This window comes from Macrotis lagotis, chromosome 1 (genome assembly GCF_037893015.1).
Source record: "Macrotis lagotis isolate mMagLag1 chromosome 1, bilby.v1.9.chrom.fasta, whole genome shotgun sequence".
In the NCBI taxonomy this organism is placed as follows: Eukaryota; Metazoa; Chordata; class Mammalia; order Peramelemorphia; family Peramelidae; genus Macrotis; species Macrotis lagotis.
This window is the reverse complement of record NC_133658.1, coordinates 602,006,323-602,034,141: the sequence shown is the minus strand read 5'-3', so window position 1 is coordinate 602,034,141 and position 27,819 is coordinate 602,006,323. Positions and strand designations below refer to the sequence as shown.

Below are 27,819 nucleotides of genomic sequence, written 5' to 3'. Positions count from 1 at the left end.
TAAATTCACAGCATCATCAAATTAGTACAATGTTCCTTTGTGTTACAGAAATAATTGAAGACCATCTTCAAAGAACCAAGGAATTTTCAACATATGCTTGTGTTCAGAATATACATGCATAAAAACATACAGAATTAAGTTTAGGTCTTTGAAGTATGCTCATATACATATGTTTATGTAGACACGATAATGTATGTTCTAGGGTTTTAATGTGGAGTTTTAATTTCTTTATTGTGGGAAATTTTTTGGTTCAGAAAGTGACACAGATTGACAAGCCCTCCATATTTTATGGTTACCATTTATATGGTAACAATCTTTCATCAAAAGATATGTGAGAATGAGATTATACATGCACATGTATGTATATTCTGGTTTATTGATGGTAAAGAAATAAAATTGCTTTATATATATTATATATATATATATAAATATATATATATATATATATATATATATATATATATATATATATATATATATATATATACACACACATATAAAGAGCATTTACTATGCTGTAATTCAGAATATTTTTCCAAGCCTTTGGTTCTTTTTTGTTTTTTTTTATTTATTTAAGGCGATAGGGTTGAGTGTCTTGCCCAAGGTCATATAGCTGGCAATTATTAAGTGTCTGAGGTCAGATTGGAACTCAGGTTTCCTGACTCTTGGGCTGGTGCTCTCTTCACTGCACCACCTAGCTGCCCCTTTACCAAACTTTTGTAAGGATTAGTCGAATATTTTTTCTTCAAACTAATGCATCTTTTTTTTCTGATCAAAATATCCACCAATCCTAGAGGTCCATCATCAGGTCTTGACCATAATGGTTTTTTCCCCAATATCACTGTTTGTTAGAAATTATTGTTTCTTTCTCATCATAAATTGATGACTTGACGTTATTGATCATCTAGACTGGCCATCATCCCCTCTTCATAATTCACATGTTTGATCATAAAAACTTGATTCTTCTTTACATGCTTCTGCTTGTATGGGTCTGATTTTACTTAGAAGCACATATTTATGGTTTCCATGCTCACTGAATTTAACAACTACAGTCATACCAGAAGAATGAAAAGATTCAGTTTCTGCCCAGTGAAACTTATCTTCCAGTTCCAAAGTATTCATTATGAGAACTGTTTTCCAAATTCAGATAAAGAACAAATGGAGTCTGAATGAAGATCAAAGCATACTAATTTCACTCTCATTTTTCTTTTTCTTTTTGGCCTATGTCTTCTTTTATAACATGGCTAACATGGAAATACATTTTGCATCATTACATATGGATAAATTCTATCAAACCACTTACTTTATTAGGGAGATGGGGAAGTGTAAGAAAGAGAATTTGAAACTCAAAATTTTAAAAATCAATGTTAAAAATTGTCTTTACATGTAATTGGGGGAAAAAACATTATTTTGAACAACTTTGTTGTCTTCTCAATAAAGTGCAGCATTCATCTTTCAGTTTCCACACTCTTCCACATTACAAAGAAAGAGAAATTGCCAATACTTTTTTCAAGTTTGAATAGTTCATATCTTCTTTTGGGTTTTTTATTACAAAATAACATTTTTTTAATCATCAAAAATTGGAGCCCAGTAGACCCAACCCATCTTTCTTTCACTGGAACTTTATCCTTTATATTTAGTACATCATTGAAGCTATCATTTCTTACAGTATTGAGATAATCATAATAATAAAATATTTCTCATTTTCAAACATAAATTCATAATTACTTATTATTCATATTTTACTTTTATATAACTGATCAAGATTTGGTGTGCAGTTCTGTTTCTCATGGTTTTTATTATTATGGTCTACGGTTTCTGGAGGAAGTGTACACTCTCTTTGATCTCCAAACAACCTGGACGTTTACCTGGTCTATTTTGCAGAGTAATATCTCTTTTATAAAAGCATGGTTGTTCTACTGAGAAGTTGGAGATTATACAATATCCTGAATTCTGTCATTTACAGCAAAAGGTCTATCACATTTAATTCCCTCTTCCCCCTATGCTTCATGCCATGGAAGAACTCCCAGGTAACCTTGGGTAAAATTTGTGTTCAATTTGGAGTGTCCCTTTGAAAACAAGTAGGTTTTTCATTCCTTAGTTGTCTAGCATCATTTTGAAGATATCTTGGCTGATTATAGTCTTTGACTCCATTTTCTTCATTATTTAACCCTCTGTGTTTTTCCCTGATGATGTAGTTGAAACTGTGATTTGGATTTTTCCATGTTTAGAGACCCCATTTTCAATTCCAAGAAATCAAATATTTTGGTGTTGTTGGCCTGTCATTTCCTTATACCTCTTCATTGTTACATCTTTTTTGTGATTGTTTTTTCCTTTGCTTCTACATGGTAGACCCAAAATAGGTTTATACTTGATGCTGTTGAAAAGATTATTTAATGCTGCTTTTAAGTTGTTGCCATTATTCATAAGGGCCTGTCAGGATGTTTCTTTACTGTAGTCACTTTTGTTTCGTGCTTCAGAGCTTTTTCATAAACAAGCTCTTGACAGATACCTTCATAATCTCCTCCAGGTTTGTTATCTTTTCTTTTTGGAATTTTTTCCCCTTTTTTTGGTTCCTCCTAGTGCTGAGAATATTTCTAGTGTTACTGCTACCTCCTACAAATATAGTAGTCTTTCTCTGCTTCAAAATTTCTGCCATAGCTGTTGTTCTCTGCTTTTCAAATTCATCATTATTACCTGCGGATTTGGCAGGAATTGTCATTTTCAGTGTTTTTCTCCAATCATGTCTTCACCTATTTACTTGGATATGAGATACACTTCTTTCCAATTGGCGCAAATGAAGTTGGTTCACTTTCTATTCCAATGTTGCTTCTATTATGTTTTCACAAGCTTTTCTGTTCCTTTTATTTTTTTCAATAAGATTTTTCAATAAGACTATAGTCTTCAGTCATTCAAAAACAGCTATGCATGTTTTAAATCAATTATGCCCAAGAGCTTAACCTTGGGTCCAGGTGCTATACTCAGGCTAATTTTTGACATATAATTAAATTCTTCTGCTGTTCAACTTATATGGGCATCAGTCATCTGTAAGTGAAACTTGAGCTCCTGGAGATTCTTCATTGTCCTTTAGACCATCAGTATTAAGGATTTTTTGAATCTATTGAACATATGACTCTTCAAGCTCTTCCACCTTTTTGTGCAAATAATGTAAGTGAAAATAAATTTCTTGCCGATTGTTCTCAAATCTGTATTGAGAGAAATCATGATGATATCATTTATATTAACTTTGTTAGGAGAACTTTTGCAAGCTTCAATTCTGTCATCTGAAAAATAGCAACCTGTCCAGGACATCTCACTCAAGATCTCAGCACTGATCACTCTCTGGGAATGGTGGGAGGTGAAACAGGACTGGGTATGAGGAGGGGGAGAGGGAAAAGGGAGACCACATTGGAGACCCAAAAGAGTGAATATGATAATTTTTAAAAATAAAATATGTATAAAGATTATGAGATGTAGTATAACACAGTGTATTTAATCCTTATTTTGGAGCAATGGACTGTGTAAATTGATGTAATTTAGACCACTAAATATTATATATGCCTTCCACTATAATGTCATCACTCATTATTGTAGAGAGGGAAGGATTAAAAAATGATAATTGTTTTGAATAATTCTTTTAATTTTCCTGCTAGAGTTCATAGAGTCAAAAAAATCTCTGACATCTACTGACTGTGCAACCATACTAAAGTTCCATAAATTGTGAGTGACCCTACACAATTCTCTAATACAAACACAATGCAAAACAGATCCTGATCTTCATGAATAGAAGTTATTTCTTCATCTACAATGACTTCCTCAAAAAAGAAATATAAGGATGATGTTGATTTTAATGGGATAATATTTTATCAAAAATTCCCAAGTTGTTGTCACTAAATTAGTATTGGTAAAAATTCGTATTGGTATTGGTAAACAACAACCCCTGTTAGTTTTTCAGGTGTCAGAGAAAGCAAGCTAAAACCAGTTATTAAGCAAATCTACTCTGTTCTTGCAATTGAATCAGTCAATCAACACATATTTATTTAGTGACTCCTATGTGCAAAGTACTGCTGTAAGTTTTTGACTAATATTAGAATTTACCAGCTAACAATGACACGTAAGTTTTTCTTTTATTTTATGTTTGTGATGAAAGAAGTGGGTATAGAATGCTATTTTGACAATATTTTGCTGTTGGATGAAAAACAGAATTTGGAACCTAAGGTAAACACATAATTAAAAAGAGCTGCTAAATTTTCTATCATAATTTGGGAAAAGGTAGTATGTAAACTGATAGAAATGTGACCAGCCAATTAAATATTATAAATGATGAATTCTACTATGTCATCACTTTTTATTTCATGAATAGAGATACATTAGAGAAACCATGACCTCTTAATATCTCTAATTGATTTCCCTCTCTTCAAGCAACATTTACTTGAAAGGTGACTTCAACTGTTTTATTGGACAATACAAATGCATGTAATATTCATCCTCGCTATAATAGTTCATAATGATGTAGGACCAAATATTATCTAATTTTTTTTATAATTGCAATTACTGAGGCGACCGAGTTTAAGGTTTTCAGAGGCATTTAAACTACTTTTTCAGGATTTCAGTGTTGCAAGAAAAATCTTTCTCATTCTGTGTAATGCCAAGAATAATATTTTTAGGTTACCTACTCTATCCTCCCTAAGAATGATAGACAAAATGCTAAGATTTTTTCAAGTCCTTTCATTAAGTATCTTTCATATCCTCCAATGGCATTAACTCTAGTATTTCCCAAGGCAGAGTGAGAGTACTTGTGTCTAGCCTTAGCCTTTCAGACTAAAATTTCACTCATTTTTTTCCCTATGATTTACAATGAGATGTAATCTCAGATGTAATCCCTTTGCAGAATTGACCAATTAGAGAAAAGAAGCTTCAGAATTATAGATCTTCAGATATTTTTTCCTCTTAACTCCAGTCCCCATAGGAATAAAAATGGAATTTCTTTAGTTTAAAGCCAAGTATCATAGAAAGGAACTTTCCCACCTATTGACAGCAAAATGCTATTGTGAAACTCCATTAGAGGAAGAATTTTACTTAAAGGATTTAAGATAGTTATTTACAGGGAAACCAAGAAGAATTGTTCTCATTCCCTTCACCGTCCCCCCCCACCCTTCCCTTATGCTCCCAATACCTCATGATAGGAATAGATTTGTTTGTTAACAAAGGTTCAACTTTCAAGAAACAATGTGACTTTGTAATATATAGAAAATAACCATTATTATCAAAAGGCTATAGAAAATGTATTTTCCCTACATCATTTAAAAAAATTCACCATTAGACAATCATTCCTTAGCTTAAGATTTTAATCTATTTTAAATTACAAGTCTCCATGAAAGGAATTAAATTAAGTTGGTCTCACTTATTAATGCCTTAGTATAAAAGAATCTGAAAGAAAGTTTAGTTTAAAAACTAAAGGGAGAAACCCTGATTATTTAAGAGTGATAACAGTATAAGTGAAGCAAGAGGATACTCAAAATTGAGAGTGGGTTAACTCAAAAGACAAACCATTAATTTCACAATTTTGTCTATACTGGATCTAGCTAGGGTAGGGCAAATGGAGCTTAGTGATAGGGCAATGGAATATAAGGGGTGTTAAGAGCACTTAACAGTTGTTTTTCATCCTCATAGAACAATCTTAGTAGTTAGCAAAAATGGCTTTAAATTCAGAAATTTACAAATGGGCTTTTTATTGTTTTACTTCCTCCCCCTTACATCATAATTACCTATACCCAACTCCATCTAATAGGTTTCTACTGCCTTCTAGGCTCCTATCCTTCTATCCAGAACTTCATGATTTTTAGAATTTGACAATTGATAATCAGTTTAAATTGATAATATCCCCAGAAACATCCTTAAAGTAGAATTAACTTTCGTTTGGTTCCCTTTATCAATCCCAGAGCAGGAAGTTTTTTTTTTTGTTGTTGTTTTATTTTGGCAAGGGTTCTAATGCTTAATTACCATTTGTTAGCAGACAGTGGACAGGACCCCCTTCTTTCTCTCTCAGACCAAAAATTTCTTATTCTTTAGGGAAGAGGAAGAATAAATTATATTAGTGACACATAGCTCTCTTTGAATAAATTCAAAATAATACCAGGAAGAAGAAAAAAGATTCCTGCCATTCTTTTCATTTGATCCAGCTACTTAGCAACCAATTTTGAAATCTTTACCTCATCACAGCTAGAGGCTTGCTAAGCAGATAAAAACACTAGTGCTTCTACCAGCTATATTTCTCTCTCAGTTCAAGTGTTAACACTCCTGCATTAGCTTCATGACAGAGCTGCTATAACTCAAGAATGTCAAGAATGAGAGGGATGAAGGAAAAGAGAGGATTAGTTCTTGGTCTGTAGCTTGCAAGAATGTACCTATCCATTACTGACTTTACCTTCTCTTGTACTGGGTGGGAATGACACAATAGTTGATTAATGACTCATCAGGGAGAAAATTTTCATAGAAGAGAGTTGAATATGAAGCTAGAAGCATGTGGTTCAAATACCAATTCTACTTTCTAGACTCTTAGATTTGAAAGGAGTTTTAGGGGTCCTCCAATGCAGTCCAAACCCCAAATCAATATTTTCTATGTTTTTGATGAACTTTACAGCCTCACTGATATTTAGTTTGCTCAGTTTAAAATGAAGTATCTGAATTAAATATTTTTAATTTTTCTTCCAGCTAGACCCTACACTCTGGAACTATCTTCTCAATACCCATTGAAACTGGCAGGCTACATTCCAGGGTAGCAGCTACTACTTTCCCTAAATTTTCTAGAGATAACTGAGGAATGTGCAAGGTGTGGGAGTAGGAAGAACTATTTTTGATACTGTAATTGCTTACAAGGCCCAACTAGTTTGCTTCCCACCATGAATATCAGTTTATATCAATTAGAAAGTTTAATATTGATTAGCTTGTTAAAAAGAGTATTTATTAAAGTTGTATATTAAGAACCATAGCTGTAAAGTATTCAAGCCCTCCCAAAGTCTGTAACATAGATTCTCAGTGTATCTACAGTGTTCAGGGGAGAATATGCTCAAGTTTAGAGAACACATATGGACAAAGGAGCAAATTCCCAACTCCAAGTTTTTAAATGAGATTTAGCATGTCTTAAGATGTAACATTTAGGCATAATATACCTACTTATATACCTATAATATACTTATATTTTCTACTGACCTTTATCATAAAGTCAGTGTCTACTTTATTTCTGGCTGTTAGTATCAAAATTACTCCAAATCCTGTCCTAGGCATTTAAAATACCTGATCCCAAAGCCCTCCAAAACTGAAGGGGATAAAGAAGAGCATGAAGATAGCATTTCAATAATGTCTCCTACCCCCTCAAAGACTTTTCACATCCAATTTAAACATTTTAATAGATTGATGTAGCATGATGTCTACACATAATTCAACTGATATTTTATCCACCTGGTTAAGGCAACAGGTAATAACATTCTTTTAATTTAAGTGAGGTTAGGTGATCTGATTGATAGACTCAGTCAACCCTCCACAAATTGCACTTTAACAATTGTTTTGTTTGGTTTTTTTGGGTTAGTTTTAAATTTAGTTTTTGAAGATCAAAAAAAACAGTCTAGACAAGAAAATGGTGAACAGTCTGAGGTAAAGACAGGAAGTATTGGTCTTTTCCATAGTGGATTATGATGAAAGAGTAGAGAAGAATAGAGGAAGAAGGGAAAGAAGCAGGGTCAAGCAGTGGAAAAGATGAATGCTACAGTTGAAGCATATGAATAAATAATAAGTTATTAAGTACCAACAATGTGCTAAGTACTGAGTTTGCATTCTAGGGAATAAAAACACAAGCAAGCAGTATAAGTTCTATCTTCAAGGACATTATATTCTAAAAAGAAATGACTATATCTGAAGATCTAGAGCTGGAAAGAGGGGACCTGTACATTGTAGTATACATTAGCGCTTTCTAGGAATTTGTGTGGTGCCCTTGTTCATGACAGGATGATATAGGTCCCTTATAAGACCCTAGGATCTAAGTAGCAGGAGTTTTAAGTCCTAGAGGTAAGAGTTGAAGGGTGGTGAAGGCATGATGAAATTATATGAGGTCATATAAAGTAAAAAATGATGATGTCACCCATAAGGATGCTTTAAACTCTGATAAACTTTGGTTCAATTCAATTCAATTGTATTATACACTCTTTCTTATGTTTTCCAAATGTTAAATATGATATGATATCCCAGCATTATTTTGATTTGTGGTTTGGTATAAAAGGGAAATCTGAGCAATTATCAGGAATGTGATGGAAATTAGAGGCAATCTGGATCAGTATTGGATCTTTTTTATTTAAGTGACTCAGAAAATTTTATCAACTTTTTTTTTTGGTTTATCTTTTTGAAATATCTATCTGCACATGTCTTTACACTTAGCAATGCAGGACCAGTTAAATAAGACATACAGGAATTTTACTGGGCAAAATTAAGTTGGGGTAAGTTACTTTTTCCCATGATATCATTCTTTTTAGCATATATATTTTGATCCCTTTTTATTCCCAACTGCATGCCATTTATCCATAATTTTGTTGTTTTTGTTGTTGTTCAATCATTTCAGTTATATCCAACCCTTTGTGACCCTATTTGGGGTTTTCTTTGCCAAAAATCCTGGAATGAGTTACCATTTCCTTCATTTTACAAGTGAAGCTATTCAGGCAAACAAGGTCCAATGACTTTCCCAGGGTCACATAGCTAATAAGCAAAAGCATATTTTCTAAAATCTATATTGTTTTCAGGGTAGTAGACAATCATAAGATATGACTCTTAAATTTAAAAAAAAATTTTTTTCCTCCCAAACACTCTGGGTGGGAAACCTAGGTGAAAAAAAAATCTTCCCCAAAGTTCCAGTTTTCATGTCTATTAGATATTTTATGTCATCTGATTCTCAGAGTGATGGTTCAGATTGTGGGATGGTGCAGAATTCTTGATCTTTACCCACTTCTTCCAGCTAATCAAAGCCCTGTGGTTTCCTGAATGAGATTATAGTATTGTGGATGTGGAATGTGGAATGGGGAATGGGGAAATTTCCTACCCCACAAGAAAAAAAATAAATTATGGACAGAAAATGGAAGAATGTGATTCTTAACTGGTAAATATTATTTAAGGGATAAAAATTGGACTTAAACTTCAGCCATTTTAAAGAACTCTCAGGGACTTCTGGACAAGAAGGTGGAGAAAAGACAGACACTGTGCTAAGTGCTCCTGGTTCGCCTCAAAAATAACATGAAAGAAACCTCTTAACAGAAATCTAATCAACAAAACCCAGAAAAAGTAGCTAGAAGAAGATCACCTACCAACAAGGTCTGTCTCAGAGGACCTTGGGTGAACCAGGAAGAGAGAACAGAGAGCAAGCACAGGGACAGCATTGGGGTGAAGCCAGAGGATCAGACTTAGCCACAGAAACTTTGGTTAGTGACAGGTCTGAGGACCATCTTTAACTATGGAATCTTTGGCTGGGGTGGGGGGGGAGCTCTGGTGAGCCCCAGTCAATGGGAGGATGAGTTCCAGCCCAGAGAGTTGTAGTGTATGACTGGAAAATGACCAGCTGGGCCCAGGAGCTGAGCTCTGTACTTTTTGCTGAGCATCTTTTCCAGAAGGAATGGTAAACATCCCACCACCATCCCCTCAGGCTCAGGTGTGGGCAACAGAGTTCATTCAGCTGAAAGGGAGATTAAATACCTCTCCCAGGGCCCAGCCCATTGCTCAAGGTCAACTCAGATCCTGCTGCCCCTCTTCATACCCTCCTCACCCCTTCCAGGATTAGGGATAAGGCTTCAAACACTCCAGAGAAAGCAACCAGCACCTCCTACTGGCCAGTTCAGTTGGAATTACTAAATCAAGTGAGCAAAGTCTCTAGGGTTTTCAAAATCAAACCTCTGAGAGCCAGCCCCTCCCCAACACAAGATCCCAGGAAAATGAAGAAAGACTAATGAAAAGGGAGCCCATGGAGAAATAGTTAGAATGACAGATTCTAATCCAGAGAGATGTAGCACTTCTGAGGAGAATATGAACTGATCTGCAGCCCAGAAAGACTTCCTTGAAGAAATGAAGAAGGAGTTTAAAAATCAATTGGAAAATTTGGGAAAAGAAACCCAAGAGAAGATTAATACCTTGCAACAAGAAAACAAATGCTAGGAAAATACAGTTGGACAAATATAAAATAAGAATAATTCTCTCAAGATTCTCAATTGGGCAAATGGAAAGAAGAAAATAATTCTCTCAAAACTGCACTTGAGAAAATGGAAAACTCCATCAAAAATAGAATTGACCAATTGGAAAAGGAGTTGCAAAAGGTAAAGGAAAAAATTCTTCTCTTAAAAAAAGAGAATGTAATCTGTGGAAACTAATGACTTCATTAGACAGCAAGATTATGTTAAACAAAACCAAAAGGCCAAAAAAAAAATAGAAAATGTAAAGTACTTCATCAACAAAACAAATGACCTCTAGAATACATTGACAAGGAACAACTTGAGAATTATAGGTCTTCCTGAAAAACATTCAAGAGAAAAGGAGCCCGGACTTAATATTACAGGATTTAGGGATGGAAAACTTCCCTGATACCATGGAACCAGAGGGCAAAATAGCAGTTGAAAGAATACATCAATTCCCTCTGGAAAGCGATCCTAAAATGAAAATAGCAAGAAACGTTGTGACCAAATTCCAGAACTATTAGATAAAAGAGAAAATCCTACAAAGAGCCAGAAAGAAACAATTTAAAAACCAAGGAGCCACAGTAAGGATTACACAGGACCTGGCAGCACAAACATTAAGGTATTGATGGGCCTGGAAAGAGATATTCCAAAGAGCAAGGGAGCTTGGAATGTAGCCAAGAATCCTACAATCTAGCAAAGCCGAGCCTTCTCTTCCAGGGGAAAATATGGGCATTTAACAAAACAGGAGACTTCCAACATTTGCTGATGAAAAGACCAGATCTAAATAGAAAATTTCATTGCCAAACAGGAGGCTCAAGAGACACATGAAAAGGTTAAAAAAAATAAAAAGGTAAAAAAAAAGTGTCATCCAATAAGATGAAACTGGCTTTATCCTCACCTAGGAAAAAGATTCTCATAACTCTTGAAATGTGTAACTCTATTAGAGAGAATATATTTGGTCACAAGTGATAGAAACTCATGATTTATCTATGAGACTGCTATCCAATAAGATGAAATTGGCTATATCCCCTCCTGGGAGAAAGAATCTAATAACTCTTGAGAATTGTAACTCTATTAGAGAGACTATACTTAGCCAGAAGTGAAAGACACTCATGACTTTTCTGTGACTCAGATAGAATGATTTTAAAAAATACTTCCTTAAAAAGGGGGACAGTAAGGAGACAGGAAGATGGAGGAGATTGAATGGGGTTAATCTCTTTACATTAAGAGGTACAAAAGACCTATTGCAATAGAGGGGAGGAAGGGAGGAGGTGAGAATCACCTGAATCTTCCTCTCATCAGACTTGACTTAAAGTTAGCTAACACTCACTCAGTTAAGAAACTTATCTTAGCTTTCAAGTATTAAAAGGGGCAAAGAGGAAGGAGGATGGGGAGGGGGAGAAAATGGGAAACTAACATAAGGAAAGGAAGGAAGGAAGAAGGGGGAAAATGAAAGGAGAAAGAAAGGAGAGGGGGGATGATATGGGAAAGTAAACACACTGAAGGTCGTGATATTCAGAATATATACTGGGGAATATGGATAGAGTGAAAAAAGAGGAAAATTGTAAATAGAGGAAGATAGTATGGAGGGATGAATTTTAATGTGAATGGGATGAACTCCCTTAAAAGTAAGTGAAAAGGAGGTGGCTAGGTGGCATAGTGGATAGAGCACTGGCCCAGGAGTCAGGAGTACCTGAGTTCAAATCCAGCCTCAGACACTTAATAATTACCTTGCTGTGTGGCCATGGGCAAGCCACTTAACTCCATTTGCCTTGCAAAAACTGAAAAAAAAAAAAGAAAAGTAAGTGAAGAGTAGACTGGATTAAAAACCAGAATCCTACCATATGCTGCTTACAAGAAACCCATTTGAAGCAGAGAAATACATATAGAGTAAAGGTAAAAGGTTGGAGCACAATATATTTTGCTTCAACTGAAGTGAAAAAAAAAGCAGGGGTAACAATCCTTATCTCAGACAAAGCAGCTGCAAAAATATTTAGTATTAAAAAAGATATAGAAGGAAACTATATCCTCCTAAAAGCTACCATAGACAATAAAAGTAATTTCAATATTAAATATATATGCACCCAGTGATATAGTATCCAAATCTTAGAGGAGATGTTCAAAGACCCATAGGAAGACATAGACAGTAAAACTCTACTAGTGGGAGACCTCAACCTCCCACTCTCAGATTAAATAACTCTAATCATAAAATAAACAAGAAGGAAGTTAAGGAGGTTAATTGATTGTTAGAAAACCTAAATACGATAGACTTAAGGAGGGAACTGAATGGGGATAGAAATCAATATACTTTCTTTTCTGCAGTACCCAACACTTACACAAAAATTCACCATATACTAGGGCATAAAAACCTAATGATTGATTGCAGAAAGGGAGAAATCAGATCATAACACAATAAAAATCAAATGCAATATTGGGCCAGGGGAAGTATAGGCCCCCAAACTAATGGGAAACTAAATAACCCCATTTTAAAGAATGAGTGGATCAAAAACAAATTATAGAAAAAATTAATTATTTCACTCTAAATAATGACAATAATGAAACAACATACCAAAAACCTATGGGATTCACTGTCAGGAGATATATTATATCTTTAATTACTTACATGAATAAATTAGAACAAGAGGAAATCAGTGAACTAAATATGCAACTAAAAAAATTAGAGAAAAAATGAAACTCCCCAATTAAATATCAAGTTAGAAATTCTAAAAATTAAAGGAGGAATTAATAAAATAGAAAGCAAGAAAACTATTGAACTAATAAAACCAAGAGTTGATTTTATGAAAAAAATAATAAAATTAATAAAACCCTGGTGAATTTGATTTAAAAAAAGAAAGAAGGAAACCAAATTGCTAGTATCATAAATGAAAAAGGTGAACTCACCACCAATGAGGGTGAAATTAATGTAATAATTCAGAATTATTTTGCCCAACTCTATAACAAGAAATTTGACAATCTAAGTGAAATGGACAAATAGTTACAAAAATATAAGTTGCCCAGGTTAAATAAAGAGGAAATTAAATACCTAAATAACCCTATCTCATTATTGAACTCCCTAGGAAAAAACGTCCAGGGCCAGATGGATTCACAAGTGAATTCTATTAAATATTTAAGGAACAATTGGTTCTAATTCTATATAGTTTCTTTGGAAAAATAGGTGAAAATGGAAGTCTGCATAACTCTTTCTATGACACCAATATTGTTCTGATACCTAAACCAGGAAAAGTTAAAATAGAGAAAGAAAATTATGGACCTATCTCCCTGATGAATATAGATGCAAAAGTCTTAAATAAAATCTTAGCAAAATGATTACAAAAAGTTATCACTAGGATAATAGACTATGACCAAGTAGTATTTATCCCAGGAAGGAAGGTTTGGTTCAATATTAGTAAACCTGTTAGTATAATTAATTTTATCAATAACAAACCTATCATAAATCATATGATTATATCAATAAATACTGGAAAAGCTTTTGACAAAATAAGCACCCATTCCTACTAAAAACACTAGAGAGTGTAAGAATAAATGGATTGTTATTTAGAAAAATAAGCCCTATCTATCTGAAACTATCAACAAGCATCATATGCAATGGGATAGGCTGGAGGCATTCCCAGTAAGATTAGGGGGTGAAAACAAGGATGCCCATGACTACTATTCAATATTGTATTAGAAATGTTAGCTTCAGCAATAAGAGAAGAACAAGAAATTAAAGAAATTAAAATTAGACAGAAGTGGCAAAAATCTCACTCTTTGCAGGTGACATAATGATAAAAACTAGAGAATCCCCAAAAATCATCTAAAAACTGATAATAATAACAATAATTAGCAACTTTAGCAAAGTCACAGGATATAAAGTAAACCTTCATAAATCCTCATCATTTCTATATATGACTAACAAGATACAGCAGGAAGAGCTAGAAAAGAGAAATCCCATTCAAAGTAACCTGAGACAATATAAAATACCTGAGAGTCTACCTGGGCAAGGAAGACTCAAAAACTGTTTGAAAAACAATTACAAAAACACTTCTCACACAAATAAAAATCAGATTTAAAATAACTGGGAAAACATCAACTGCTTATGGATAGGTCAAGCTAATATAATAAAAATGGCAATTCTACCCAAACTAAATTACTTGTTTAGTGCCCTACCCAATCAAAATTACAAAAAAAATTACTTTAATGATTTAGAAAAAGTTTTATGTAAATTCATATGGAGAAATAAAAAAGTCAAGAATTTCCAAAGATTCAATGAAAAAAAAAGTTCAAAAGAAGGTTACTTAGCCTTACCAGTTCTAAAATTATATTATAAAAGCATCAGTCATCAAAACTGTCTGGTATTGGCTAAGAAAATAGAGTGGTGGATCTGTGGAATAGAGTAGGTGCAATAGTAGGAAATGATTCTAGTAATCTGCTATTTGATAAAACCCAAAGAATCCAGCTATTGGAATAAAAACTCTCAATTCAATAAAAAACTGTTGGGAAAAATTGGAAGTTAGTATGTATGGCAGAAACTCGAATTAGAACCAATATCTTACACCCTATACCAATATAAGATCAAAATGGATACAAGATTTAGGACATAGAAAACAATATTATAAGCAGGCCTAAATGATCAAGGAGTACTTTACCTGTCATATCTTTGGAAAGGGAAGCAGTTTATGACCAAGGAAGGGATGGAGAACATCATTAAAAACAAACTAAAACAATTTTGATTACATTAAATTAAAAATCTTTTGCACAGACAAAACCACTGTAACCAAGATCAAAAGAAAATGTAGTAAATTGGGAAACAATTTTTACAAATAATATTTCTGACAAAGGACTCTTTTCTATAATATAAAGAGGACCTGAGTCAAATTTTCAAAAAAAAAAAAAACCCAAGTCATTCCCCAATTAACAAAATGTCAAAAGATATGTAAAGGCAATTTACAAATGAGGAAATTAAAAGCAATCCACAGCCATATGAAAAATTGTGGGGGTGGCTAGGTGGCGCAGTGGACAAAGTACCGGCCCCTGGAGTCAGTAGTACCTGGGTTCAAATCTGGTCTCAGACACTAAAAATAGTTACCTATCTGTGTGGCCTTGGGGCAAGCCACTTAACCCAGTTTGCCTTGCAAAAAACCTAAAAAAAATCTAACAAAAAAAATTGCACTAAATTATTACTTATTAGAGAAATGCCAAATTACAACATCTCCAAGGTACCACCTCATACCTCTCAGACTGGCTATTTTGACCAGAAAGGACAAAGATAAATATTGCAAGAGATGTTGGAAATCTGGGTCACATTGTTGGTGGAATTGTGAACTCATCCAACTTTTCTGGAGAGCAATTTGGAATGATGCCCAAAAGGCAGCAAAAATATGCATACCCTTTGATCCAACAATACCATTACTGGGTCTACACCCCTAAAAATGGTAAAAAACATCACTTGTACAAAAATATTCATAGCAGTCCTGTTTGGCAAAGAATCAAAAAATTAATTGAATGTCCTTCAACTGCAGAATTTCTTAACAAAACTCTGGTATATGTAAGTCATGGAACACTATTGTTCTATTAGAAACCAGGGACAGATGGGATTTCAGGAAAGCCTGGAAGGATTTTCATGAACTGATGCTGAGTGAGATGAGCAGAAACCAGAACATTGGGGGTGATGATCAATCTTAATGGATTTGATCATTCCATCAGTGCAATAGTCTGGCACAATTTTAGGATATCTGTAATGGAGATTACCATTTGTATCCCGAGAAAAGAATTGTGGAGTTTGAACAAAGACCACAGATTTATTATCTTTAATTTAAAAGAACATTTTCTTATTATGTAATTTTGCTATCTCTTATACTTTATTTTTTCCCCCTTAAGGATATGATTTCTCTCTCATCACATTCTATTTAGTTACTGTATACCATGGAAACAATGTAAAGACTAACAAACTGCCTTCTGTGGAGGGTGGGGGGAGGAAAGCAAGATTAGGGGGGAAATTGTATCACTCAAAATAAATAAAATCTTTCTTAAACAAGAAATAACTCCCAGGTCAGGAAATGACCCTTACCAATAAGAGAAAACATCTGAAACTGTATTGGAATTCAGTACTTCTTGACTCCAGGTTTATCTACTGTGCCACCTAGCTACCCCATTTATCTGTGCATCCAAAGTCACCTGATAAGATAATGGACTTAATAGACATTCATGTCTTTAATTTATTTTATTTATTCCTCATTTTTTGTTTATTCATTTATTTGTCCTTTCATTCTGTTTGTAAATTTATTCTTTTTTTAAAATCTGTTCAACTATTTTTTTCAATTATCTATTTTTGAATTTGGTCTGGTCTTAAAATTTAATTAATATTGAAAAAAATACAATGTGGAAAGTACCTGTATTATTGTACATTAACAAATTGTCTCCAATTTCTTAAAGAGTTGCCTAAGTCACTAAGATGTTTTGGAGGTAGGATTTAAATATTTCTGAATTCCAATCTAAGCCTCTCATTACCTTCAAATTACTTAGATTCATTCCCACTGTATTCTTTTGTTCCCCCCCCCCCAAGACATCAGGGTCAAGTGATTTGGCTAGAATCATATAGCTAGTGTATCTGAACTTTTGAACTCTGGTCCTCCTAATTCCAGGCCCCAATCTTCTACAAATTTTTCATTTCCATGTCCAGTCCTCTCAGTGAGAATTGAGTATTTTGACCTTGAATGACCTGTAAGATCTTCAATTATCAAGGAATAGTTCAATTGCATTCACTTATTAGGTCAGGAAAGGATCTGAATCATTGTAGCATGATTTTAAAGAGAAAAGGTTGAATCAAAAAAAAAGATTTGAATATTAACTCAGAGGAACCAGGAAATCAATTTGTACAAAATAAACAATAGATCACAAGTGTAGAGCTGGAAGAGACTCTCCTAGATCCTCTAAATCCTACCTCTTCATATTAAACATTAGAAACCAAAGCCCAGAGAGAAATAATGTGATTTTCCAAAAGTTACATAGAGAACAGGTAGTTCTGGGATTTGAACCTAGATCCTCTGAATTCAAATCATAATTCTTTCCAAATTCCTCTTTAATGATGATGATGATGATGATTATAAGCTATATTTTTTATGAATCATAGACCTTTTCAAGTCTGGATAGACTTGCAAGAACTGTTGCAAAGTGAAGTGAGCAGAACCAGGAGAACACTGTACACATTAATAATAATACTGCAAGATGATCAGCTATAATGGGTGCAGCTCTTCTCAGTAGTTCAGTGATCAAATTCAATCCTGAGAGACCTTTTATGGAAAAAGCCATCCATATCTCATATCTAGGGGAAAAACTATGAAGTCTGAATGTAGAGCAAAGCATTCTATCTTTATTTTTTAAAAACTTTTAAGTTTTTTTCCTCAAGGTTTTTTCCCTTTAGTTCTAATTCTTCTTTCTTAACATGACAAATATTGAAATATGTACAACATGATTGTATATGTAAAATCTTACTCATTCTGTGCTGAAAAATTTTTTTTCTTTCTTCCCAATAATGAATATTTTGTGCCAAATTTGGGCAGAAAAACATTTTGCAAGGGATCAGCTATAGTTGCAGTTTGTTATTTCCTTACTAACCTATCAATGTACCTAAAACAACTAAATAACAAATAAAACTTGCAGAAAAAAATATATATTTGCAACATAGCATACTTTGTCCATAACAGCAAGAATCATTCCAAATAATGGTTTTGGATTATAACTAATGCTCTTGCAGTATACAATAGCATTCAAAGTAAAAAATTTGCTTACACTGGTACATTACGCTGTTTTTGGTTTTATTTTTTTTTTGGCAGGGCAATGGGGTTAGGTAATTATGAAGTGTCTGAGGTCATATTTGAACTCAGGTCTTCCTGACTCCAGGGCTCGTGCTCTATCCATTGAACAACCTAGCTGCCCTGGTACATTGCACTGTTTACAATAGATGATGCACTGTTTTGCTCTGTTACTACACACTTCACAATCAGGTTTGTAAAACTTTTTATAATATATGGGAAAATGCCATTTAGTCTTGACAGTCTGCCAGGCATTCTAAGTTTATTTGTACACTGTTATTCTACAAGGAGGTATCAATGATCCTTTCTCTAAGCTTTGCAGCATTAAGTTTTGAGGAACTGTCGGAATTTTGAGAGTAAATAAATATTACCATTGACCAGACAATTTCAGGAAATTGTGGGTAAATTGGCTGATACCATTTTACACATTTATGAATATATGCATATGATGCTGGGTAGATCAAAGAAGTCTACTCCTCCTATTTTCATGTTATATTCTTCTAACATACAGGTTTTTCTGTCTACCATTGGGATTGCCATGCTCACAAATTACTTTTGCACAATAATTATTTGGATGCACAATCAAAATGACTGTGGGGTGCTTTATGACCTGCCAGTAGCAAGCAATCAAACTGCTACAGTGCATGTACACTGCATAATCAACACATTTTAGTCTACGATTTTCAGGTTTCAGTGCCACTGGTAAGTGATTTCTGCTGACTCTGACAGTACCACAGGCATCAATCTTCTGAGATTCAAGTAACACAAACAGATCAGGAAAGGAATAGAAGTTGAACATGTACACAATATGTTCAAATTCATTCAGAAGATCAAGCACTACTTGTGAAGGCAAAGGTAAGTCTCATGTTAGAAACATAACTTTACCTGTCTAGGTAAATAGCCCTCAAATGAGAACCTGTGTTTGACTCTTCCAGGACAAAAATCTTTTATCTCCTATTTCTTAGGCTTGTCAGGAAAATACTACCTGAAGCTAATCCTACCCATGAATTTTATCATTGATTCATCTACTATTTATCTACTATTCATCTACTATTTATCATTGATTTATCTTCTATTGAATTTTGTCCAGGTTGATACACTACTAAGTAGGTAGTCTGGTTCAGGTCCATTAAGGGCTGAACCTTGAACAGTGGATTGAAATTTGGACTATCCTTTAGTAGACTGCAATTCATTGTTGCAAATTGTTTTAGTGCTTCTTCTTTGGTAAAATTTTTTTCCCTGGACTTTGTGCCAGATGACCATTACCCTATTTACCTATTGTAAATAAAAATTGTCTCAAAGAAAAATTATCCCTGGTACTCCAACTCATCTCACCAGGAAAAGCCTAAATCTTATTGCTGGAAGCATAATCAGTTAAATATAATTGAAGTAATTAGTATTATCGACTTCTGTTAGTATTTAAGTCCAAAAGAGCCTTCTCGGATTGCTCACTGCCAAAAGAAGAGAAAGAAGGGAGACAGGTAGAAAATATGCAATGTTGGAAACTATCTTTGCCTGTTACTGGAAAAAAGTAAACACAACTTAACCCCCCCCTCCAAAAAAAAAAGAAATCTTAGACTTTTCAAGGTGATAAAATAAATATTTCCTTTTGAACTTGACCCTCCAAAATATGGTAGTGCTCAAGCTTTTAATACAACTCAATTTAATTCTACAAATAGCCGAACACTGAACTAGGTATTGGGAATACAAGATCAAAGCTGCCCCTGTTGTAGACATTATACATACATACATATATACATATATATATATATATATATATATATATATATGTTTATGTGTGTGTGTATATGTATACATGATAAGCAAATGCAAGATAATTTCAGGAGAGTCTTAATGAATAGGGTAAGGAGAATGAATATAAATAAAAAATTGAAAGAGGAAATTAAACCTAAATTAATCCATAAAGGAAGAAGGATTTACAAAGGGAGAGTAGAGAAGAGTACAGTCACTGGGGATGACATGAAAATACACAAAAAGGAAAATGGCATTTCAAACTAAGTAAAGTATGTGAAGGAATGATATGAAAAGTCCCAAAATGTAAAATGAAATTAGATTGTAGCCAGTCTTGAATGCCAGCTTGAGAAGTCTGTATTTTATTCTTGAGAAAATGGAGAAGCAATTAAATTTGTCAATGAATATTTTATTAAACCCTCTTTTAGCTAATGGGGATATATAAATAAACTTTTAACAATTCCAACTTTCAAAGATTTCATTCTACCAAAAAAAATCTATACCAAAGAAGATGCAGAATATTTTTAAAGTAATTGAAAGATTTTGGTGGGGAGAAGATGTGAGTGTTTAGAAAGAGCACTGAAAGGTTGGAGTTAAGAAGGGAGCAGAACTCAGAAAAAACCCCTAGTAGAAAGTAAGGCCTGATCTGACTATTCCAAGGAGTAGGGATTTTTTAAAAAAAGAATATTCCAGTCATTGAAGAAGTATATGAAAAGGCTCCTAATTCAGAAATAGAGTGTCATGTATGGGTAACAATAGGTAGACAAGTTTCACCAGAGTATGAAATGAGTTGGAGTAATGTGAAATTAGTCTGAATAATGTAAATCAGAGTCACACTATGAAGGATTTTAAATGTTGAAAAGATGAGCTTGTATTTTATCCATGCAGCAATAGAAAACCACTAAAACTTCTTGATAAAAGAGAGACATCACCTAATGTATACTTTTGAAATATATTTTTGGTGGAGTTGTGGAATAAGAATGACTCTTATGCTGTAAAAAATCCAAGCAAGAAGTAATGAGAACTTGAATTGAAGTAATGATTGTAAATGGAGAAAAAAAGGGAATATATGGTGATATAGTAGAGACACAAATATCAAGATTGTGCATGGATTTGGATCTATGGGATGAATGAGAATAATGGAGTTTGAAAACAATGCCAAAATTTTAAAATTAAAAGAATGGAAGATGATACTCTTAAAAGCAAAAGTTCAAGAAGAATGAGTTTAAGGAGAAATTAATGAGGACTGCAATGGTGAGTTTCAGATTCTTTGGGGAATTTAGAAGTTAAACTAGGAGTGAGTTTTCTGCTTAGAAATTATAATTGAAACCCATAGACATTGATGCATTTACCAATTGTGAGGTGTAGATAAAACAAAGAAGATGGGCTATGCCAAATCCTTTGGACATATCCCTAGTTAATCACTTTGATACTGATAATGATTAAGCTAAGGAGACTGAGAAAGGGCAAACAAACAAGCATGAAGAGAAACACAACAGAGCAACATCATGGAAATATAAAAAGGAGAGATTAGCCAGAAGGAGAATATTGAAATGTCAAATGTTGCAGGAATATTAAGACAGATGATGATTTGAGGAAAAGACTTTAGATTTTACAAGTAAGAGATTATTAGTAACTTTGGAGAAAACAACTTTAATTGAAGGTGGACTCAGAAGACATGCTACATAGGGTTTTAAAAGAGGATGATAGGAGAAATAGAGAAAATAATGAGTATCTGTTCAATGAGTATATCTGAGAAAAGAAGAATGTAACTGGTGATGATGGTAGAATATAGGGAGGATTTTCCTTAATCTAGAGAATTGGGGATGCTCATAAGCAGTATTTAAAAAAATAAGAATTAATTTAAGAAGAAAAAGATATAAAATATGAAAGTGGGAGTTCAAATCTGGCCTCAGACACTCATTAATTGTCTAGCTATGTGACCTTGGACAAGTTACTTAACCTCATTGCCTTATATAAATAAAATAAAAAATAAATTGAAATTTAAAAAATGAATTAATAAATTAAAACAGAATTTGGTTTTTCTGAAAATACAAAAACAATTGGTTGATTTGATTAAAAACAGAGAAATAAGAAAAGTAATAATATATGAATATCAAAAAATGAAAAGAGTGAATGAATAACCAATGAAGACTTCTTTAAAGCAATTATTTGGAGATTTTTGTCTAAATATATACCAATAAAATTGTTAATCTAAGTGAAATGAATATTTACAAAAATATGAATTATAAGAGTATCAAAGAGGAAACAGAATACTTAAAGAGCCCTATCATAAAAAAGAAATTGAACAAGGTATAAATAAGCTCCTAGGAAAAAAATCTTCAGTACCAGATGAATTCACAAGTCAATTCTATTAAATATTTATATAGCAATAAATTCTAATACTACATAAAGCATTTGAAGAAAAAAACAGTGAATATAGAGTCCTACCAAAATATTTTTATGGTATAAATACAGTTTTTATATTTAAATTTAAAAGAACAAAAATATGAATATTGAATATTGATACAAATATTTTGAATAAACTACTAACAATTAAAAGTGCCACTTGTAATGAAAAATTCATACACTATGACCAGGTTGAATTTATACCAGGAATAATGACTGATTCAATATTAGGAATAATAAAAGCATAATTGGCAATATAAATAATAAAACAACAAATATAATGCCATTATATTAGTGAAAGTAGAAAAAGGTTTTGAAAACAATAAACTACCCATTTCTATTAAAAGCACTAGAATAGTAAAAATGGACTAGAGATAGGATGAAGGGTAATAAAGAGTTAGTAATTATAACTGCTAATATAAATACAATGAATTTTTCCATATTACCGAAGCAGATAGCAAAGTGGATTAAAATTTAGAATTCTACAAAATGCTGTTTATATGAGGAAAAGATATATACATATAAAATAAAGGTAAAATGCTAGAGCAAAACATATTATGCTTTAGCTGAAGTGAAAAAAGCAGAGGTAGTAATCCATATCTCAGAAAAAACAAAAGCAAAATTACATCTCATTAAAAGGGATAAGGAAGGAAATTATATCTTCTTAAAAATAAATTAATATAATAAACATTAATATAACAATAAACAATAAACATTAAAGTTATGGAAGTAGTGTAGCATCCAGATTCTTAGAGGGGGAAGCCAAATTAATTACAGAATGATATATATACAGCAAAACTGTACTGGGGGGAGGGGCTCAACCTCCCTTTCTTGGAGATAGATAAATCTAACTATAAAAAATACCAATATAATTTTAGAATACTTAGATATGACAGAATTCTCATAAAAACTGAATGGATGTAAAGGACTATATCTCCTTTTCTGTGTATCTAAACAAAAATTGACCAATTATTATGTCATTAAAAACTTCAAAGTCAAATGAAGAAAGGCAGAAATATTTGATTTTCAGGTCATGATGCAATAAAAATCTCAGGAAATAAAGGGCCATGAAAAGAAAGACTAAAAATTAATTGATAACTAAATAAACTAATTTTAAAGAATGAGTGGATCAAAAAACAAATCATGGAAATAATTGATATGTTCTTCAAAGATATTAATAATGAAACAACATACCAAAATTGGTGTAATATAGTCAAAGAAGTTATTATGGGAAATTTTATATCTTTAGGGGCTAGCATGACTTAAATAGAGAAAGAAGAAATAAATGAATTGAACATGCAGCCAAAGAACTAGAAAAAGAACAAATTAAAAATCCTCACTCAAATACCAAATTAGAAATTCTAAAAAATCAAAGGAGAGATTAATAAAATTGAAAGTAAGAAAATTAAGTTGTTTTTATGGGGAAAAAGAAATAAAATAGATAAGTCTTTAGTTAATTGGATTAAAAATAAGGATTAAGATAAAATTGTTAGTATCAAGAATGAAAAGGAGGAATTCACCGCCATTGAGGAAGAAACTAAAGTAATAATTCAGGGTTTTTGTCCAACTGCATACCAATAAAAATTACCATCTAAGTGAAATGGATGAATATTTTCAAAAATATAAATTGCTCAGATTTACAGAAGAAGAAATTAAATATTTAAATAGCACCATTACAGAAAAAGAAATTGAACAAGCCATCAAGAAAAATTCTCCAGGGCCAGATGGATTCACAAGAGAATTCCACCAAACAGTTCAAGATTAATTCCAATTCTATAAAATTTCTTTAAAAAAATAGTTGGAGTTATGCCAGATTCCTTCTATGACACCATATGGTGCTAATACCTAAACCAGGAAGAGCCCAAACAAAGAAAGAAAGTTATAAACCAATTTCCCTAATGAATTTTAAAGTAAAAATTTTAAATGGCCTATTAGGAAAGAGATTACAGCAAGCTGTCACTAAGAGAATCCACTATGATCAGGTAGGATTTATACCAGGAATGCAAGGTTGGTTCAATATTAAAAAAATATCAGCATAATTGACCATATCAATAACAAACTTAACAGAAATCAAATGATTATTTCAATAGATGTTGAAAAAGATTCTGACAAAGCACAGTACCCATATTTATTAAAAACACAAAATAAATAAAATAAATGCAGTTTTCCTTAAAATGATAAGCAGTATCTTTTTAAACCATCACAAGTATTCAATGAAATGGAAATAAACTAGAAGTATTTCCAATAAGATCAGGGGTTAAACAAAGATGCCCGTTATCACCACTATTACTCAATACTTTTAGCACTAAGAGAAGAAAAATAAATCGAAGGAATTAGAATAGGAAACAAATCTCTCATACTTTGCAGATAATGTGATGGTATACTTAGAAAACCCTAGAAAATCAGCTAAAACCTACTTGAAACAATTAACTTTTAAAAAGTTGCAGGATATAAAATAAAAACACATAAATTATCAGTATACTTGGAGTCAGGAATACCTGGGTTCAAATCCGGTCTCAGACACTTAATAATTACCTAGGTGTGTGGCCTTGGGCAAGACACTTAACCCCATTTGCCTTGCAAAAAAAAACAAACCCTAAAGTAATGGTAGACAATATAAAATCCTTGGCAGTCTATTTGCCAAGAAAAATTCAGAAACTATATGAAAACAATTATAAAAAAACTTTTCACAGAAATAAATTCACATTTAAATATGTGCACAAATGACAATTATTTATGGGTAGGCAGCACTGGTTTATTGGTTGTTTCTTGTCCTTCACTAACTATCAAAGTATAGCAAATTGACATTACTATGCTAGAGATGAGTTACAGTGAGTCTGCCTGTGACTGATCAGACCAATATAATCTCAAAGTGTTCTGCCCCAGATAGGGCACAAATAGTCTATTTGAACATCTGGAGTGGTTATTCTAAATTTATGTATCTCAAATTTTCTTTGAGCTACTTCAGTTCTGCTTTGCTTTTAGAGCACAACTCCTCTCTGTTGAGGGCATGCTATGTTGGGCCGTCCTGTGCCAGTGTCCCTCATGCTGCCCAATCAATTCCAAAGTTCTTAAGAGAGACCTTCAGGGAGTGCTTGTATCATTTCTTCTGATTCCCTTTGTGAGTATTTGCCCTATGTGAGTTCTCCATAAAATAATATTTTCATCTGGCATTCAAATAACAATGCCAGTCCATTATAATTGGGCTCTCTATAGTAATGTATAAATGCATTGTAGTTTGAGAAAAGACCTCAGTATCTGGTATTTTTCCAACCAGGTGATCTTCAGAAGATTTTTTTAATGGAAACTATTCAGGTTCCTGGCATTGCACTGGTAAAGTGTCCAGGTTTCACAGGCATAGAGCAATGAGGTTAGCACAATGACTCTATAGACCTTCAGTTTGGTAGTCATTTTCTTTCAGAGCCTCCCAAATAAGGACTATCTATGGCAATGCATGTATCAACCTCATTATCAATGTGTACCTCCATGTATCTTATATACTACCAGGTAAATCAATTTATCCACAGTACTCAAAACTTCTCCATTTGCTGTAATCAATGGTTCTACATGATGTAGTACTGGCTAATGGAACACCTGAGTTTTCTTGCTATTAATTATAAGATAAAAGTTAGCACAAGCAGCAGAGAATAGATTCATATTTTGTTGCACCTCAGCTTCACAGGCTGTGTTGAGTGCACAATCATCTGCAAATAGAAAATCATACACTCCCTCCACTTTGGTCTTGGCTTATAGTCTTTAAAAGTTGAAGAATTTACCAGCAGTGGTAGCTTCCTCTGGGAAGGTTTGATAACATGACTGAAAATATCATCTCAAAAAGCATAGTAACAAGGGCACAGTCTTGTTTTGCTCCATTGGTTACTAGAAAATCATGAGAATATAGGCCACCATCTAGAACCCAGGAAAGCATGTGATCATGATGTTGATGTACCAAACTGAAGAACTTCCTCCAAGCAACCAAATGTTAACAGAATTTTTCATAAACCCTCATGACTGATGGTATCAAAGGCCTTGGACAGGTCTACATACATTATATACAGATCTCTGTTCTACTTGACATTTTTCCTAGTTTTTTTTTCTATCAGGCAGCAAATACCATAATGACTGTTCCTTGACCCTTTCTGAAACTACACTCACTCTTAGAGTGATGATCATCTTCTAGGTAGGCAAGAATCTTAACCAGCAATGACTAAAAAAGAAAACCCTTGTGATTGTCACCTTTATACCTTTATAGAGCTGGACAATGGAAGCATCCTTGAATTCTGGGGGATTATCTCTTCATGCCATATAACCTGGAAAATTTCAATTAGTTTTTTTTCAGCATTGGAACCTCCATCGTGTAAGTCTCAGCTGGAATACAACCTATACCAGCTGCTTCGCCCCATGAAAAGTATTTAATGGCATTCAAAATTGCTTCTTCAGTTGGAGTTTTAGCTAGAGAAAGTTTGATATCAAATTGAGTTAAACAGTCAGTGGTTTCTGCATTAATAGATAATGGCTGTTAAGAACACTCTGGAAATGATCAGTCCATCTCTCTAGGGCCTTGTCCCAATCACTAATAAATGTGATGGCATTAACATTGAGTTGTTGAGATGCACCATATGTCTCTTATCCATAAATAGCCTTCAGCACATCATAAAAACACTTTGGATAGCTGCATAATACTGAATTTCACCTGCATTCTTACAGAGCCAGGAATCTTAAATCTCTCTGAGCTTCACTTGTACTTTACTTTTGATGGAATTATATGCTGCCTACTTAGAAATGGATAAACTATCCTGCTGGCAAACTCTATAGAGTTCTTGTTTTTTCATTTAGCAACTTCTGTATTTCCCCATCATTTTCTTTTAAAAAAAAATATTTATTTAAGCCAATGGAGTTCAGTGACTTGCCCAAGGTCACATAGCTAGACAATTATTAAGTGTCTTTGCCTGGAATTGAACTCAGGTTCTCCTGACTCCAGGGCCTGTGTCTATCCACTGCACCACCTAGCTGACCCTTTCCTCATCATTTTCATCAAACCAGTCTTGGTGTTTGTGAGTATTCTGACCCAGATGAACAAATACATTGTTGAACACCAGATCTCTGAAAATTACCCAATCTTTTTCTGCTCCACTATTGCCAAATGTATTGAATCAACTTTTTCTCCAAGTTAGCAGCAAACTGTTCCTCCTCAGAGAAGCACTCTAAACTCCTGACATTAATTCTTCCGGTACTGACTTTTCCTTAGGGTCACTATTTTGATTGAATGTGAATATTTATCTTGGAGAGGATGAGACTGTGATTAGTCCAGGACTCTGCACCATACATTGCCTTTGTCACTCTCACATTCTGTCTGTCTTTTTCCTTACAACCAGTCTATTAGATGCCAAGGTTAGCTGTGAGGGTATATCCAGGAAGTTTTATTGCATTTAGGTAAAGGGTAGACAGTTTTTGTGATGAGGTCATGAGAGGTGCAAGTCTTCACTAGTAGGTGACCATTGCTATTGTTGTTTCCAACTCCATTCCTCTGAGGATCTCCCTGCCTAGTCTGGTAGTCTAGCCTAAAAGTCACTCAGAATTATAAATCAATAAAACCAGTGCAACCAAGATGTAAAGGAATGAAGTTAATTTGGAAATGATTT

The 27,819-nt window shown here is 33.4% G+C and overlaps 1 pseudogene; it reads right to left on the bottom strand.

Annotated features, from left to right (window-relative positions):
- Positions 1-1,581: 1,581 nt before the first annotated feature.
- On the bottom strand, positions 1,582-18,815 carry LOC141508305 (tudor domain-containing protein 3 pseudogene; annotated as a pseudogene).
- Positions 18,816-27,819: the final 9,004 nt, after the last annotated feature.